Source organism: Penaeus vannamei, chromosome 11 (assembly GCF_042767895.1).
Source record: "Penaeus vannamei isolate JL-2024 chromosome 11, ASM4276789v1, whole genome shotgun sequence".
Taxonomy (NCBI): domain Eukaryota; kingdom Metazoa; phylum Arthropoda; class Malacostraca; order Decapoda; family Penaeidae; genus Penaeus; species Penaeus vannamei.
The window spans coordinates 11,756,115-11,761,876 of NC_091559.1; the positions used below are offsets into that span (position 1 = coordinate 11,756,115).

The following is a 5,762-nucleotide window of genomic DNA, read 5'->3' on the forward strand; positions in this document are numbered from 1 at the left end:
GTTTCGCTGTAGTTAATACGTGATCCTCCTAAGATGCTAACCTTGTTCGTTTTAACTAGTATAAGCTGTGCGACACGCTACAGTGCTTTTGTCTTGCTGTCTATGTAACATCGTTTCTCTATCTCTATTTATAATGTGTAAATACACCGAAACGAGGTATGCAAATATGATTATTTTTAATTGATTTATCTTATCCATATACTCTCATGCTTACGGAATGAAAATGTCTCCCATTCGCGCAGTTAAATAAACATCTCTTCGCATATTATTAATACTATGATACAAATGCAGCACTCAAGGCTACTTCCGTCATATAATTTCCCAACATACTGAATCAGAAAGTTACACCACTCCCAATCAGTGACAGGTGTGTACAGGTGTTGAACAACATCTCGTGGATGGAGTGGATAGCAGTGAATCGTTAGGATGAACAAGAACAGCAAGAACACGAAGGGAATGAGGAAGAGGAAGAAGGAAGTGAGATAAGGGGGGGGGGAGCAGTGAAAGAGTGAGAGGGCGAGAGAAAGGGAAAGAAGGAAAGAAAGAGAGTAGAGAGAGTACAGAGACAGAGAGAGAAAATGGTGGGGGGAGGGAGAGATAGATAGCGTCTGAGGGAGAGATAGATAGCGTCTGAGAGAGAAAAAGAAAGAGAACAAAGAGAGAGGGAAAGAGATAGAAAAAGTCACACAAAGAGAGAGTAAGGGGTGGTTAGAAGGGAGAGAGTTTGTGTGGAAGAGTAAGGCGCGCGTTTGGGAAGAAAGAAGAGGGAGAGGAGAGGGGGAGGGTGAAATAGAGTGATGGAGAAAGAGAGAAAGATAGATAGAGGGAGGATGAAGAGAGATATAAAAGGTATATAGACAAATTATATAGACAAAGAGTCGCGAGAGTGAGAAAGAGCGGGAATGAGAGATAAAGAAGGATGGAAAGATATTTACACAGAGATTGTACTTGAGAGAGTGAGACAGATAGATAGAGGGAAAGGTGATGGAGGGACAGAAATAAAAGAAAAAAAGAAGAGGTGAGTGTGAGTTACAGAGAGAGAAGGGAGTGAGATAGAAATAGATAAATAGAGAGGATGTGTGTGAGTAAGAGAGAGAGAGAGAAAGATAGTGAAAGTAAAAGTGAGAGAATGAGAAAAAGAGAAAATAATTTTCGACTCTTATAATAGGCGAAGAAATAAATATAACTATATAACGCATGCCTCCAGTGTACACATATAGGATATTACGTCTCACATGATAAGACAGTATCAACGGAAAAGGTACACGCCGAGGCTGATCTCTGTGGAGCATCCCTCGTGTGGGAAACTAGTGCTGGCTGTCTACGTGAGTGTGAGGATTGTGGGTACTTGAAATGCGAATGTGGGAATGCGCACTGGGCATTTTGAATAGGATCTGACGTTAATTAGACTAACTGTGGATGCTGGAGAAGAAAGAGGTAATATCCATAATAAAATATGGCATCCAATCAATCTTCTGTTCATTCAGTAGCAACAGGCATCCTCTAACATCTCGGTGGCGCCAGACGTTCGGATGCCGCTCGGATGGTCATCCTCTGACGTGGAGGCTGCAATCCAGGTCACTGCAGCATCGTCAGTTGTTTCAGTAAGACATATTCAGTCAAATTCTTCAAAACTTTAATCAGTTGTTTCCGCTCGGGATCGAACCGAGGACCTTGCGCATGTGAAGCGCACGTGATAACCACTACACCACAGAACGGTATTAATGAAGAATGTTTCGTTTTATTATATTCTGATGTAAATAGTGGTTGAAAGCGATAGAGAGAAAGAGAAGAGAGAGAGACTGAGAGAATGATAACAATAGTAAAAACAAAAACAGAAAATATGATTGAAAAAGGAAAAAGAACGAATGAGATAGTGTATCCACTATTTCAGATTTATTGTGTGTAAATATAGATAGGTATATATGAATATATATATATGTATATATATATATACATATATATATATATACACACACACAATGTGTGTGCTCCTATATATGTGTGTGTTTCTATGTGTGCGTGTTCTCATATGTATAGGTAAGAGTATATATGCATGTTTATATTCATATCTATATATATGTGTGTGTGTGTGTGTGTGTGTGTGTGTGTGTGTATGTGTATATATATATATATATATATATATATATATATATATATATATATATATATATATATATATATATATATATATATATATATATATATATATATGTATATATATATATATATACATACATACATACATACATATATATATATATATATATATATATATATATATATATATATATATATATATATATATATATATATATATGTATATATATATATATATATACATATACATACATATATATATATATATATATATATATATATATATATATATATATATATATATATATATATATATATAAAGTAAATATATGAATATATATACATGCATATGTAAAGATACACAAATATGTACACACACATATATACATAAATAGATATATACACATATATGTGTGTGTGATATGCTTATGCTTATTTATACACTTATACATATATATAAATAACTATATGTATATGTATATATATATATATATATATATATATATATATATATATATATATATATATATATATATATACATATATATATATAATGTGCTAAATACTGGAGAAAAAAAACGTTATTCATCATCCATTTAAATGCTTAAAACCAGTAAATCATTAATATAAATGTAAATTAGTATTGCAAGCACTGAAGTAAAAGGATCAGCTTAGTTGCCTTTCAATGGAGAATGTTTGTAGCATTTATGAGGTAAGCCAAATGGAAAATATTGATTTTCCTTCTTTCTTTCTTTCTTTTATAAAACTACAGCAATAACAAGGTAAAAAATCAGATATTGAAGGATGCAGATGCACTGCAGGGGAGCCGCCGTTTTTTTTTTTTTTTTTTTTTTTTTATTCTTATTGTTATTCTTCCTCCTATTGGGAGATTTTGAATTTGGGTCCTCGCTGACTTTCGGTATTCATAATCATCCTTAAATAAAAGGATGTTTTGATTGATTTTCTCTCTTACGTCAAGGTTTTGCAGAGGTGGTTAGGTACTACTTATCAGGTTAGGTTAGGTTAGGCTCAAATTTGACCAGGAGACTCCAAATTTCGTTTTCTCACATAAAATTGACCGTAAATCAGTTTAATCCAGGATAGGTTACATTGCCTGCAATTTGCTGAGGTTAGGTTAGGTTAGGTTAGGTTAGGTTAGGTTAGGCTCAAATTTGACCAGGAGACTCCAAATTTCGTTTTCTCACATAAACGTGATCGTAAATCAGTTTAATGCAGGATAGGTTACATTACCTGCAATTAGGTGAGGTTAGATTAGGTTAGGTTAGGTTAGGTTAGATTAGGTTAGGTTAGGTTAGGTTAGGCTCAAATTTGACCAGGAGACTCCAAATTTCGTTTTCTCACATAAATTTGATCGTAAATCAGTTTAATCCAGGATAGGTTACATTACCTGCAATTTGGTAAGGTTAGGTTAGGTTAGGTTAGGTTAGGTTAGGTTAGGTTAGGCTCAAATTTGACCAGGAGACTCCAAATTTCGTTTTCTCACATAAACTTGATTGTAAATTAGTTTAATTCAGGATTGGTTACATTACCTTCAATTTGGTGAGGTTAGGTTAGGTTACGTTAGGTTAGATTAGGTTAGGTTAGGTTAGGTTAGGCTCAAATTTGACCAGGAGACTCTAAATTTCGTTTTCTCACATAAACTTGATCGTAAATCAGTTTAATCCAGGATAGGTTACATTACCTGCAATTTGGTGAGGTTAGGTTAGGTTAGGTTAGGCTCAAATTTGACCAGGAGACTCCAAATTTCGTTTTCTCACATAAACGATCGTAAATCAGTTTAATCCAGTATAGGTTACATTACCTGCAATTTGGTGAGGTTAGGTTAGGTTACGTTAAGTCAGGTTAGGTTAGGTTAGGTTAGGTTAGGCTCAAATTTGACCAGGAGACTCCAAATTTCGTTTTCTCACATAAACTTGATCGTAAATCAGTTTAATCCAGGATAGGTTACATTACCTGCAATTTGGTGAGGTTAGGTTAGGTTACGTTAGGTCAGGTTAGGTTAGGCTCAAATTTGACCAGGAGACTCCAAATTTCGTTTTCTCACATAAACTTGATCGTAAATCAGTTTAATCCAGGATAGGCTACATTACTTGCAATTTGGTGAGGTGAGGTTAGGTTACGTTAGGTTAGGTTAGGCTCAAATTTGACCAGGAGACTCCAAATTTCGTTTTCTCACATAAACTTGATCGTAAATCAGTTTAATCCAGGATAGGTTACATTACCTGCAATTTGGTGAGGTTAGGTTACGTTACGTTAGGTTAGGTTAGGTTAGGTTAGGTTAGGTTAGGCTCAAATTTGACCAGGATACTCCAAATTTCGTTTTCTCACATAAACTTGATCGTAAATCAGTTTAATCCAGGATAGGTTACATTACCTGCAATTTGGTGAGGTTAGGTTAGGTTAGGTTAGGTTAGGTTAGGCTCAAATTTGACCAGGGGATTCCAAATTTCGTTTTGTCACATAAACTTGATCGTAAATCAGTTTAATCCAGGATAGGTTACATTACCTGCAGTTTGGTGAGGTTAGGTTAGGTTACGTTAGGTTAGGTTAGATTAGGTTAGGTTAGGCTCAAATTTGACAAGGAGACTCCAAATTTCGTTTTGTCACAGAAACTTGATCGTAAATCAGTTTAATCCAGGATAGGTTACATTCCCTGCAATTTGGTAAGGTTATGTTAGGTTAGGTTAGGTTAGGCTCAAATTTGACCAGGAGACTCCAAATTTCGTTTTCTCACATGAACTTGATCGTAAATCAGTTTAATCCAGGATAGGTTACATTACCTGCAATTTGGTGAGGTTAGGTTAGGTTACGTTAGGTTAGGTTAGATTTGGTTAGGTTAGGTTAGGTTAGGCTCAAATTTGACCAGGAGACTCCAAATTTCGTTTTCTCACATAAACTTGATCGTAAGTCAGTTTAATCCAGGATAGGTTACATTGTCTGCAATTTGCTGAGGTTAGGTTAGGTTAGGTTAGGTTAGGTTAGGCTCAAATTTGACCAGGAGACTCGAAATTTCGTTTTCTCACATAAACGTGATCGTAAATCAGTTTAATCCAGGATAGGTTACATTACCTGCAATTAGGTGAGGTTAGATTAGGTTACGTTAGGTTAGGTTAGGTTAGATTAAGTTAGGTTAGGTTAGGTTAGGCTCAAATTTGACCAGGAGACTCCAAATTTCGTTTTCTCACATAAATTTGATCGTAAATCAGTTTAATCCAGGATAGGTCACATTACCTGCAATTTGGTAAGGTAAGGTAAGGTTAGGTTAGGTTAGGTTAGGTTAGGTTAGGTTAGGCTCAAATTTGACCAGGAGACTCCAAATTTCGTTTTCTCACATAAACTTGATTGTAAATCAGTTTAATTCAGGATTGGTTACATTACCTGCAATTTGGTGAGGTTAGGTTAGGTTACGTTAGGTTAGGTTAGGTTAGGTTAGGTTAGGTTAGGCTCAAATTTGACCAGGAGACTCCAAATTTCGTTTTGTCACATAAACTTGATCGTAAATCAGTTTAATCCAGGATAGGTTACATTACCTGCAATTTGGTGAGGTTAGGTTAGGTTACGTTAGGTTAGGTTAGGTTAGGTTAGGTTAGGCTCAAATTTGACCAGGAGACTCCAAATTTCGTTTTCTCACATAAACTTGA

The 5,762-nt window shown here is 35.2% G+C and overlaps 1 non-coding gene across 1 annotated transcript; it reads right to left on the reverse strand.

Annotated features, from left to right (window-relative positions):
* Window positions 1-1,645: 1,645 nt before the first annotated feature.
* On the reverse strand, window positions 1,646-1,717 carry TRNAV-CAC (transfer RNA valine (anticodon CAC)). The gene has a single exon. It is a non-coding gene; the product is annotated as a tRNA-Val (tRNA).
* Between the last annotated feature and the right edge of the window lie 4,045 nt (window positions 1,718-5,762).